The sequence below is a fragment of the Salvelinus sp. IW2-2015 genome, linkage group LG13, assembly GCF_002910315.2.
Source record: "Salvelinus sp. IW2-2015 linkage group LG13, ASM291031v2, whole genome shotgun sequence".
NCBI classification, from domain to species: Eukaryota; Metazoa; Chordata; class Actinopteri; order Salmoniformes; family Salmonidae; genus Salvelinus; species Salvelinus sp. IW2-2015.
In genome coordinates, this window is record NC_036853.1 from 49,860,898 (window position 1) to 49,873,692 (window position 12,795).

The 12,795-nt window shown below is 44.2% G+C and overlaps 1 pseudogene; it reads left to right on the plus strand.

Annotated features, from left to right (window-relative positions):
• The first annotated feature begins 587 nt into the window (after positions 1 to 587).
• On the plus strand, positions 588 to 12,795 carry LOC111971323 (NACHT, LRR and PYD domains-containing protein 3-like; annotated as a pseudogene).

Consider the following 12,795-nt stretch of genomic DNA (forward strand, 5'->3'; position numbering starts at 1 on the left):
GAAAACCTGGAGCAGAAACTCTCCAGCTGCACCACAAAGCTCTGGAAGTCTTCTGTAAGACCGACCAGATACTCATCTGTAATATGTGTGCCGTGGAGGACCATAGAGGCCACAGAAAGCGCTACATAGAGTAAGAAATGATGTTCTTATCTATTCTTACTAGAGGAACACAACGTTGAATAACCATCTCACTGGGCAAAAATGTTGAATCAACGTTGTTTCCACGTCATTTAAGCAAAGACAAAATAAATGTGACGACATTGAGTCACAATGGGAAAGACTGGCTTTGAAAAGTCATCAACGTAAAAGCATTTTGTCTTATTTTCACCCAAATTTTAACCTAAATCCAATGACATGTTGACATGTTTTGTTAAATTCACGTTAGTTGACAACTCAACCAAATGTAAATCAAAACTAGACGTAGAACTGACGTCTGTGCCCAGTGGGATCTAGCCTTGTAGGCTGAACAACTTTTTAATCTTTCTCTTATCTTGCGGTCTTGTTTATATATTGACAGCTTTTTCACAAGATTGCTTTCTTCTTGTAGAATGCTCTCAATAAGTGATATCTGCCTTTTTTTCAGATCCCCATGTTGTTGGACACTTCATCTCTACTAGGACAGTCACTGAAAAACATGAATGATTTGAATCTCTTCAAAAATCATCTGATCCATTGTTACCCAGAGTGCTTTGAGACCCAGCTGGACAATGAAGATGTTCAAGATTTGGTTGAGAAGATGCTGGAGAGTTTTGGAACCGAGGGTGCCTTGAAGATCACACTGAACTTTCTAGACATAAGAAGTAAGACTGCAATTCAGACAAAGGATCAAAGGGGGTTACAACCACCATCTCTTATACTTCTTCAACCTCCAACCCCCATTTATCGAAATCACTTTTAATGAGTAGTGTCTTGATAATCTAGTTTCACTTTTGAACTACTGTATCTTCTTGTTTTGTGGTAACTAATATCAATTGTATTATTTTCCTAGATAAAACTCTTTGGAAAGCCAGAGAAATTAAAACTAAACTGGGGCAGAAGTTTCAACAAATATTTGAAGGAATTGGACACCATGGAAAGCAAACTCTCTTAAATGACATCTACACAGAGCTCTACATCACAGAAGGTGGAAGTGGAGAGGTCAATAATGAACATGAGGTGAGACATATCGAGATGGTTTCTAAGGAACAAACCACACAAAAGACCGCCATCAAATGCAACAACATCTTCAAAAGGTTACCTGGACAAAGAAAACCTATCAGGACTGTGCTGACCAAAGGAATTGCTGGCATTGGAAAAACAGTTTCTGTGCAGAAGTTCATCCTTGACTGGGCAGAGGGAAAAGCAAATCAAGATATTCATTTCATATTTCCTCTTCCTTTCCGTGACCTTAACCTGAAAAAGGGTCAATATAGTCTGATGCAACTTCTGCAATACTACTGCCCAGATCTAAAAGATATTGACAGCATTCAGTGTGGTGAAATCAAAACTCTTTTCATTTTTGACGGTCTGGAYGAGTGTCGACATCCTCTAAATTTCCAGAACAATGAGGACCTGTATGACATCACAGAGCCAACCTCAGTGGATGTGCTGCTGACAAACCTCATCAAAGGGAATCTGCTTCCCTCTTCTCATCTCTGGATAACCACACGACCAGCAGCAGCCAATCAGATACCCTTTGAGTGTGTTGACCAGGTGACAGAAGTAAAAGGTTTCAGTGACCCACAGAAGGAGGAGTACTTCAGGAAGATAATCGGTGATGAGGACCTGGCCAGCAGAATCATCACACAGATGAAGACATCAAAAAGCCTCTACATCATGTGCCACATGCCAGTCTTCTGTTGGATATCAGCCACTGTCCTTGAAACAATGCTAAAAGAAACAAAGAATGTCGACGTTCCCAAATCTCTGACACAGATGAACACCCACTTCCTGCTCATCCAAACCAGTGTGAAAAACAAAAAGTACAACAAAGCCACAGAGGAAAACCCTCAGAAACTGTCTCAGTCAGACAAAGGCATGATCCTTAAACTAGCAAAGCTGGCTTTCCAACAGTTGCAGAAGGGTAACCTTATCTTCTATGAGGAAGACCTGACAGAGTGTGGCATCGATGTCACAGAGGCGCCAGAGTACTCAGCCTTGTGTACAGAAATGTTCAAAGACGAATGTGGGCTATACCAAGACAAGGTCTTCAGCTTTGTGCATCTGAGCATTCAAGAGTTTCTGGCAGCAGTATATGCTTTAGAGTCATGGCTGGGGAAGTCTGAAAATGTGTTTGAGGAATCATTCAAGTGTGACAAGTTGTCTGACTTGCACATGAGTGCAGTGGACAAAGCCTTGCAGAGTAAGAATGGACACCTGGACCTGTTCCTTCGATTTCTTCTGGGCCTCTCACTGGAGTCCAATCAGAATCTCTTAAAAGGCCTTCTGACAAGGAGAGGAGGTCAAACACCGAGCATTGAGGAAACAGTCAAGTACCTTTCAGACAAGATTAAGATGGAATCCTCACCAGAAAGGATCATCAACTTGTTCCACTGTCTGAATGAACTTGGGGATAACTCTGTAGTTGAAGAGATCCAGACCTCCCTGCGATCRGGAACTCTTTCAGAAACAAGGCTACAACCTCACCAATGTTCAGCCCTGGCCTTTGTGTTACTGATGTCAGAGGGGTTGCTGGATGAGTTTGACCTGAAGACATATAACACATCAGCGGAAGGTCGTCTGAGGTTGCTGCCAGTAGTGAAAACTGTGCAAGAAGCATCGTAAGTTGTGTTGTATAATGAGATGCCGGACACCCGACATTAAACTCAGAAAATATAGGTCTAGATTGACCATCATCTGAGCTACTCTAAACATTGCATTTGTTTGAAGTAAGAGACTTATTTTTCATTGTGTTTATGTATGTCATATTATTATTACGGTTTGGATATCTAAAAGTGTAATACATCTCTTTAGACTGGCTGGCTGTGACTCACCATATACATCCTGTTGGACACTGGCCTCAGCCCTGCAGACACCAAACTGCCCCCTGGCAGAGCTAGACCTCAGCTACAATGACCTGGGAGACAGAGGAGTGAAGCTGCTCTGTGCCGGAATATCAGTCCACTCCACAACATACAGACACTTATGTGAGCATCCACTCTGTGTGTGTGTGTGTGTGTGGTGTGTTGTGTGTGTGTGTGTGTGTGTGTGTGTGTGTGTGTGTGTGTGTGTGTGTGTGTGTGTGTGTGGTGTGTGTGTGGTGTGTGTGTGTTGTGTGTGTGTGTGTGTGTGTGTGGTGTGTGTAATGTTCAAGTGTGTCCTCTTCTCCACTGCAGTCTAGGTCCATGTGGTCTGACAAAGGGTTGCTGTTCACATCTGGCCTCAGTCCTGAGGTCACCCAACTCACAACTGAAACAACTGGAGCTGAGATACAACAACTGCAGGACTCAGGAGTTACACTGCTGTGTGCTGGACTGAAGGATCCAAACTGCAAACTGCAGACACTAGGGTAGTTGTGTGTGCACGCTGCATGCACATGTTTGTTTATGTTCGTACTATTGTGTGTGTGTAAGTAAGATCGTGTTGGCTATTCAATGTTCCTCTACTCCCTCCAGCCTAAGTCAGTGTGGTCTGACAGAGGGTTGCTGTTCAGATCTGGCCTCAGTCCTGTGTTCAACCAACTCACAACTGAAACAACTGGAGCTGAGAGACAACGACCTGCAGGCTCAGGAGTTACACTGCTTTCTGATGGCCTGGCGGATCCAAACTGTAAACTACAGAAACTAGGGTAAGTGTGTGTGCGTGCACGTGCCTGCCTGTGTGTGTGTGTTAGGACTAGTGTTGCACGGTATACAAACGTAGGTGCTTTTTTGATACTTGACATGAAAAAAGGTTCTGTACTAGAATTATTTTTACTTTTTACTTTACTTTAACTCCTCCGGCCTGCCCCACTTAACCTGCACTGGGCTGCATCATGTTAGCTTCCCACAACCTGCACTGGGCTGCATCATGTTAGCTCCCCACTTAACCTGCACTGGGCTGCATCATGTTAGCTTCCCACTTAGCCTGCACTGGGCTGCATCATGTTAGCTTCCCACTTAGCCTGCACTGGGCTGCATCATGTTAGCTTCCCACACCTGCACTGGGCTACATCATGTTAGCTCCCACTTAACCTGCGCTGGGCTACATCATGTTAGCTCCCCACTTAGCCTGCATCATGTTAGCTCCCCACTTAGCCTGCACTGTCCTGCATCATGTTAGCTCCCACTTAGCCTGCACTGTGCTTCATCATGTTAGCTCCCACTTAGCCTGCACTGTGCTTCATCATGTTAGCTCCCCACTTACCTGCACTGGGCTGCATCATGTTAGCTCCCACTTGCCTGCATCATGTTAGCTCCCCATTAGCCTGCATCATGTTAGCTCCCCACTTAGCCTGCATCGATGTAGTCATGTTAGCTCCCACTTAGCCTGCACTGTGCTTCATCATGTTAGCCCCACTTAGCCTGCATCATGTTAGCTCCCCACTTAGCCTGCATCATGTTAGCTCCCCACTTAACTGCACTGGGCTGCATCATGTTAGCTCCCACTTAGCCTGCATCATGTTAGCTCCCCACTTAGCCTGCATCATGTTAGCTCCCCACTTAACCTGCACTGGGCTGCATCATGTTAGCTCCCCAACTTAGCCTGCATCATGTTAGCTCCCCACTTAGCCTGCACTGTCCTGCATCATGTTAGCTCCCCACTTAGCCTGCACTGTGCTTCATCATGTTAGCTCCCCACTTAGCCTGCATCATGTTAGCTCCCATTAGCCTGCACTGTCCTGCATCATGTTAGCTCCCCACTTAGCCTGCACTGTGCTTCATCATGTTAGCTCCCCACTTAGCCTGCATCATGTTAGCTCCCCACTTAGCCTGCCTGTGCTTCATCATGTTAGCTCCCCCTTAGCCTGCACTGTGCTTCATCATGTTAGCTCCCCACTTAACCTGCACTGGGCTGCATCATGTTAGCTCCCACTTAGCCTGCACTGGCTGCATCATGTTAGCTTCCCCAACCTGCACTGGCTACATCATGTTAGCTCCCCACTTAACCTGCGCTGGGCTACATCATGTTAGCTCCCCACTTAGCCTGCACTGGGCTGCATCATGTTAGCTCCCCACTTAGCCTGCACTGTGCTTCATCATGTTAGCTCCCTTAGCCTGCACTGTGCTTCATCATGTTAGCTCCCCACTTAACCTGCACTGGCTGCATCATGTTAGCTCCCACTTAGCCTGCACTGTCCTGCATCATGTTAGCTCCCCACTTAGCCTGCATCATGTTAGCTCCCCACTTAGCCTGCACTGTCTGCATCATGTTAGCTCCCACTTAGCCTGCACTGTGCTTCATCATGTTAGCTCCCCACTTAGCCTCGCACTGTGCTTCACATGTTAGCTCCCACTTAACCATGCCTGCCGGCTGCATCATGTTAGCTCCCCACTTAGCCTGCACTGTCCTGCATCATGTTAGCTCCCACTTAGCCTGCATCATGTTAGCTCCCCACTTAGCCTGCACTGTCCTGCATCATGTTAGCTCCCACTTAGCCTGCACTGTCCTGCATCATGTTAGCTCCCCACTTAGCCTGCATCATGTTAGCTCCCCACTTAGCCTGCACTGTCCTGCTCATGTTAGCTCCCACTTAGCCTGCATCATGTTAGCTCCCCACTTAGCCTGCACTGTCCTGCATCATGTTAGCTCCCACTAGCCTGCACTGTGCTTCATCATGTTAGCCTCCCCACTTAGCCTGCACTGTCCTGCATCATGTTAGCTCCCACTTAGCCTGCACTGGGCTGCATCATGTTAGCTCCCCACTTAGCCTGCACTGTGCTTCATCATGTTAGCTCCCCACTTAGCCTGCACTGTCCTGCATCATGTTAGCTCCCCACTTAGCCTGCACTGGGCTGCATCATGTTAGCTCCCCACTTAGCCTGCATCATGTTAGCTCCCCACTTAGCCTGCACTGTCTGCATCATGTTAGCTCCCCACTTAGCCTGCACTGTGCTTCATCATGTTAGCTCCCCACTTAGCCTGCACTGGGCTGCATCATTTCAGCTCCCCACTCATGCTGCTTCAGAAAACACACTTGAATAATGCAACACGGCATTGAAACTTTTCATTACCAGAGACGTGGACTCGAATCATGTCACTTGGACTAATACTACTCGAGTCGCAAATTTTGCAACTTGACTTGGTAAAAAGAGCAAACATTTGCCACTGGACTTCGATTTGAGCATCTATGATGCGTGACTTGACTTGGACTTCATCTGAATGACAATCTGACCTTCATATCGGAGTGCTGCAGGTTCTGTGCGTTCTGTTCTGTGCCTTGACCAACCAGATTCACTGAAATCACACGTCCCGCAGGCTGGACACAAAGCAAGTCGTCTAGCAAAGCGCAAAGCGTGTGCCCCTCTCCACTGTCTTCCGGTATTTATTTAGCAAACCTTGATAACACTCCCGACAGACACAAGAAAGAACTCTTCACAGAAATGTTGCAGCAGCCTGGGAATATGATTTTCTTCAGCAGCAGGCTACAGCTCCCTGTCCCTTCTTGCACTCTGGCCGGGGTAAACGAAGGGGGAATGTTATGTAGCCTGTTTATAGCCCATTTATCTGTGTTAGGAGAAAATGTGAACGAGATCAAATTTGTTTTAGTCTATATTCAAACTCGGGCTGGCTAGGCCTCCTTGACTTTTTCAATCCAAAATTGTGAACTGAAATGAATCAAACACAATACAGATTACATAGACTGTGCGAGTTACTTTTTTAATTACATATGCAAAGGCTCGGCCCTCTTAGTTCTATTGTCCCACTGCAATGGTTGTCTCTGTGTCTGTGTGAAGGAAACGCCTGTTAGTCTTGTTTTAAAATATAATTCATATGAACATGTACAAGGTTGCTGCAGTTTGACATCCTCCCTATGTCCAGAAGTTGTTACAGATTCTTTTTTTAAACTATGTGACCTGATTAGAAAATCTCTGGTCCCACTCCCATCTTTGCCCATAGAAGAAACGTTTTTACAACTGATGAATCACTGTCATACCCTATAGGGTCCTGAATATATACATGATTAGGTTACCAGAATAGGAAAAGCTCCGGGGAAAACAATTTGCCGCYCCACTCTGGAAACTGTGCTGCTACCTCTGCATCAGGGCATCATCGGTCCCAAAAATGGTTGRGTTCGGTTTCAAGGACTATGRGGTAGTGGGAAAAAATGGTTCCAGTTTGTAAAACATGTGGGTCCAAAACCACTGARGCATTGCAATTTGAAAGAAATTGGCATAAAACACTTAACCATTGACTTGAGGACTCGAAATTAGTGACTTGTGACATGACTCGACCTGAGCTGTGGAACTTGGGATTTACCCATTATTACTTGGGACTTGACTCGAGACTCGAAGGTTAAGACTTGAGACTCGCTTAGGACTTACAAATTGTGACTTGGTCCCATCTCTTAACTACTGTTTGCAAAACAATGTCCATTCATACAGACTAGAACACTTTACAATGCAAGAAGATACTGGTAGCTTCCAGCTTTTGTAGGCTAACTTTCCTTACAGCTGAAGATAAGATCAATTCACTACCTTAGTACTTTGTTTTTGATAATCAATTAAGCTAAATATGCTGATTTTCAAAGCTGATTACCACCAAAAGTTTATTAATTTACTTAATCTCACTTCTCTCCCAAATATGATCTATTGCCTCAGCGGACTGTGTGTGTGTGTGTGTGTGTGTGTGTGTGTGTGTGTGTGTGTTGTGTGTGTGTGTGTGTGTGTTGTGTGTGTGTGTGTGTGTGTGTGTGTGTGTGTGTGTGTGTGTGTGAGTGAATAGGGCACGTTATGCCTCGTCCCAAATGTAACGGAAACAGATTGTTGTTCATCTTTTGCCCCATGCTATCAGCCAAAACAAGCTCAATAACTCAATGCATGCACACACTCCTATTGAATATGCATTCACCTGCATTGTGAATAGGTCTAGGCTACATCTTGATTTACCCAGTTTATCAATAGATATTTACCTTTCAAATAAATGATTACCATTTTGTTGTTATGTAATTAGATTGGTAAAAACAAAGTCAAATTGATTGGATGACTGTATAATCGATTCGTTGGGCTGTCTCTGAAAAATGTTGATGTAAACATTTTCAAATGTAATGATATTGGACTCAAAAGATGGCCAACGATCGAACAGAGCATTAGTTTATCTGTCTGGATCAAGTGCCATTCTGTGACTTTGGCTAATGTTCTTCTTTTTTTGCCATGGAATCGTGATGGTATCGAGTGTGGTGATACTAAACCTGGTATCAGTAATCGAAGTCAAAATTCTGTATCATGACAACACTAGTTAGGCTGCGCAATTAATCTAATTCACATCAAAATTGCAATATTGACATGTGCAATATTTTGAAACGCCACTCAGCTGCATGTAACGTCCGTTTTATAGTTTACTCTGTTTGTCGTCTCTCCCTCTCGCCTCTTGCAGCTGCTTCCCACACACATAAAGCCTCCTTCCCACTTGTAGATAAGTGTGCTGCTGTTCTGTTAATTCAAATGGAGTCAACCGATTGCTCCAAACGAATAGCTCTTTAAAAACAGCTTCTTAATATACATTCTATGTTGAATTAGAAGTGTAATGATCTATTGTATATCGCAAATCAAATCGCAATTACACTTCTGCCCATATCATGCAGTCCTAGTGTGTTTTTGCTCTTTTTGTGTGTTGTGTGTGTATATTATAATATATATATATATATATATATATATATATTACACACACACAGTAAACATACCACACACACACACACACATACAGTGCAGTCGGAAAGTATTCAGACCCTTTCACTTTTTCCACATTTTATAATGTTATAGCCAATCTAAAATGGATTAAATAGATGTTTCCCCTCATCAATCTACACACAATACCGCATAATGTCAAACCAAAAAGAGGATTTAGAAATTTTTGCAAATGTATTACAAATAAAAAACTAAAATATTCAGACCCTTTACTCAGTACTTTGTTGAAGCACCTTTGGCAGCGATTACAGCCTCAAGTCTTGTACAAGCTTGGCACACCTGTATTTGGGGCGTTTCTCCCATTCTTCTCTGCAGGTCCTCTCAGGCTCTGTCAGGTTGGATGTGGGTGTCGCTGCACAGCTATTTCCAGGCCTCTCCAGAGATGTAGATTAGGCTCTGGCTGGGCCACTCATGGACATTCAGAGACTTGTCCCGAAGCCACTCCTGCGTTGTCTTGGCTGTGTGCTTAGGTTCATTGTTCTGTTGGAAGGTGAACCTTCGCCCCAGTCTGAGGCCCTGAGCGCTCTGGAGCAGGTTTTCATCAAGGATCTCTCTGTAGTTTGCTCTGTTCATCTTTCCCTCAAACCTGACTAGTTTCCCAGTCCCTGCCGCTGAAAAACATCCCCACAGCATGATGCTGCCTCCATGCTTCATCGTAGGGTGGTACCAGGTTTCCTCCAGACGTTGATGCTTGGCATTTCGGCCAAAGAGTTCAATCTTGGCTTCATCAGACCAGAGAATTTGTTTTTCATGGTCTGAGAATCCTTTAGGTGCCTTTTGGCAAACTCCAAGCGGACTGTCATGTGCCTTTTACTGAGGAGTGGCTTCTGTCTGGCCACTCTACCATAAAGGCCTGATTGGTGGAGTGCTGAGAGATGGTTGTCCTTCTGGAAGGTTCTCCATCTCCACAGAGGAACTCTGGCGCTCTGTCAGAGTGACCATCAGGTTCTTGCTCACCTCCCTGCAAGGCCCTTTCCCCCCGATGTCTCAGTTTGGCCGGGGGGCAGCTCTAAACAAAGTCTTGGTGGTTCCAAACTTCTTCTATTTAAGAATAATGGAGGCCATTGTGTTCTTGGATGCCTTCAATGCTGCAGAAATGTTTTGGTACCCTTCCCCAGATCTGTGCCTTGACACAATACTGTCTCTGAGCTGTACGGACAATTCCTGCGACCTTGTGGCTTGATTTTTGTTCTGACATGCACTGTCAACTGTGGGACCTATATATAGACAGGTGTGTGCCTTTCCAAATCATGTCCAATTAATTGAATTACCACAGGTGGACTCCAATCAAGTTGTAGAAACAACACAAGGATGATCAATGGAAACAGGATGCAGCTGAGCTGAATTTTAATTCTCAAGCAAAGGGTCTGAATACTTTGAGGAAAGTTTTTATTTAATCCATTGTAGAATAAGGCTGTAACGTAACAAAATGTGGATAAAGGGAAGGGGTCTGAATACATTCCGAATGCAACGGTGTGTGTGTGTGTGTGTGTGTGTGTGTGTGTGTGTGTGTGGTGTGTGTGTGTGTGTGTGGTTGTGTGTGTGTGTGTGTGTGTGGTGTGTGTGTGTGTGTGTGTGTGTGTGTGTGTGTGTGTGTGTTTATCTGTAATTATCATGAATGCATCCTCAACATACTCGTGTGAACCCATGCTGCAGTCTAGGTCAATGTGATCTGACAGAGGGTTGCTGTTCAGATCTGGCCTCAGTCCTGAGGGCAACCAACTCACACTGAAACAACTGGAGCTGAGAGACAACAACCTGCAGAACTCAGGAGTTACACTGCTTTCTGATGGCCTGGCGGATCCAAACTGTGAACTGCAGACACTAGGGTAAGTACATCTGTTTAAAGAAGAACAATGTTGTGAATTATTTCTGTTATCATTATTGTCTGTCAAAGTCTGGTTTTGTTTATGTCACGGACAAACGTATACTGTAGAGGCCACGTGGTAGATCATTACACCAACCTACACAGCTGTTGTGTGTGTCCCTCTGTAGACTGTCTGGCTGTGAAGTCACAGAGGATGGCTGTGCTGCTCTGGCTTCAGCTCTGAGGTCAAACCCCTCCCACCTGAGAGAGCTGGACCTGAGCTACAATCACCCAGGAGACTCTGCAGGGGGACTGCTTTCAGCTGGTCAAGGGGATCCCAGATGCAAACTGATGAAGCTCAAGTAAAGAAAACAATATTGCAGACAGTAAGACTGGTAGTGTGAGGAGCTTTCTATCACATGAGTATGCGTGTGTGTTCCTTGTTACGTAATAACCGTGCTGTTTTTACTACAGTGTGGATCACGGTGCAGAGTGCAGGCTGGTATCCGGGCTGAGAAAATGTAGTCCTTTCAATTGTAATCAACTGCATCTTCAGAACTACAGATGTAGTAACTAATACATACTTCCACATACAAAAATGCATTTATATGATTTAGTGTTTTTTGTCGTTGAACAAACAATTTACCAATTTTTTTACATCATGTCTTACCAGTGTAAGACATTTTAATTGAGGGGGTAATGTGCAGTTCAAACGACAGCAAGGTGGTCACTCCACCACCGTTTGGGTAAACAGCTGAGGAGATGGGGCTGGAGAATTTAACCACTTTCAAATTCATAGAGCTATGGGTGCAAGGACTGACAGTCAAGGAGATCAAGTTGTAGTTTTAACCATGTTTTGAGGCTATACAGTGTTTGTTTACAATTATGTGTTCACAAACATTGGAGTAAACAAGCTTATATTTTGGTTCTGATGGGGTACGACCATTGAACTAAGCTCATGAGTCATTATTAGTTATATTCTTCAATAATCAATGGATATATAAATACACTGAGTATACCAAACATTAGGAACACTTCCTAATATTGAGTTGGCACACATACACAATCCATGTCTCAAGGCTTAAAAATCCTTCTTTAAGCTGTCTCCTCCCCTTCATTACACTGATTGAAGTGGATTAACAGGTGACATCAATAAGGGATCATAGCTTTCAGCTGCATTCACCTGGTTAGTCTGTCGCGGAAAGAGGCAGGGTTCTTAATGTTTTGTACACTCAGTTATAGCGTTTAGCAAAAATAAATAGATGATTATCTTAAAAGTCCAAAAATGTATGTAGCAACGCAGATTGCCCCTTTAACCATACACAGTCTATACATGCTGTAGAACCTCAAAGAACTCTGATTCTGGATTTACCTCAAACCCTGTAGTAAAAAAAACTTGATGTCATTGGGGTAATAAAAAAAAAAAGATTGTCAAAACGACACAAAGTTTCCAGCCAGTAGGAGGGTGTTTGCCTGCTCTCCATGTTACTGCAAAATATAACTCACCGTTTTTTTTATACTTCTGATTACATCATTGAGAGTAACGCACTTAGTTTAACTACAGACAATAGAAAATGACTAGTTTAATTTATGTAGACACTGGTAGGGTGCTGGAGATAATGAATATGATAATGTGTCCCCATTGTCTACAGATGCCTGTCGGCTCACCATGGACCCAAATACAGCAACGCACACCTGTTACTCTCTGAGAGAACAGGAAGGTGCACGGGTGGACAAGGAGCAGCATTATGAAGACCATCCGACAGATTTAAATGGCATCCCAAGTTCTCTGCAGAGAAGGTTTATCTGGATCTCGATATTACTGGGAGGTGATGTGGGATTGTGGAGAGCCTGACATTGGAGTGACTTACAAAGGAATGAGTCGGATGGGATGGGGGTCTGACAGTGGATTGGACAAAATACTAAGTCCTGGAGTTTGAACTGCGCTGGTGAAGGTTACTATTACTTTTTACAATGCGGGAGGCAATATCACATTCTTCCGCGGTCCTGTTTTTTGCACAGAGTTGGTGTGTATCTTTGACTGGCCAGCTGGTACTTTTGTCCTTCTATAGTGTGTCCTTTGGTAAACAGAAACATCTTCACACATTCTACACCACATTCCACTGAGCCCTCTATCCTGGGTTTTGGATTTACCCAGACTCTTCCTTGTCTACATAAGTAGGG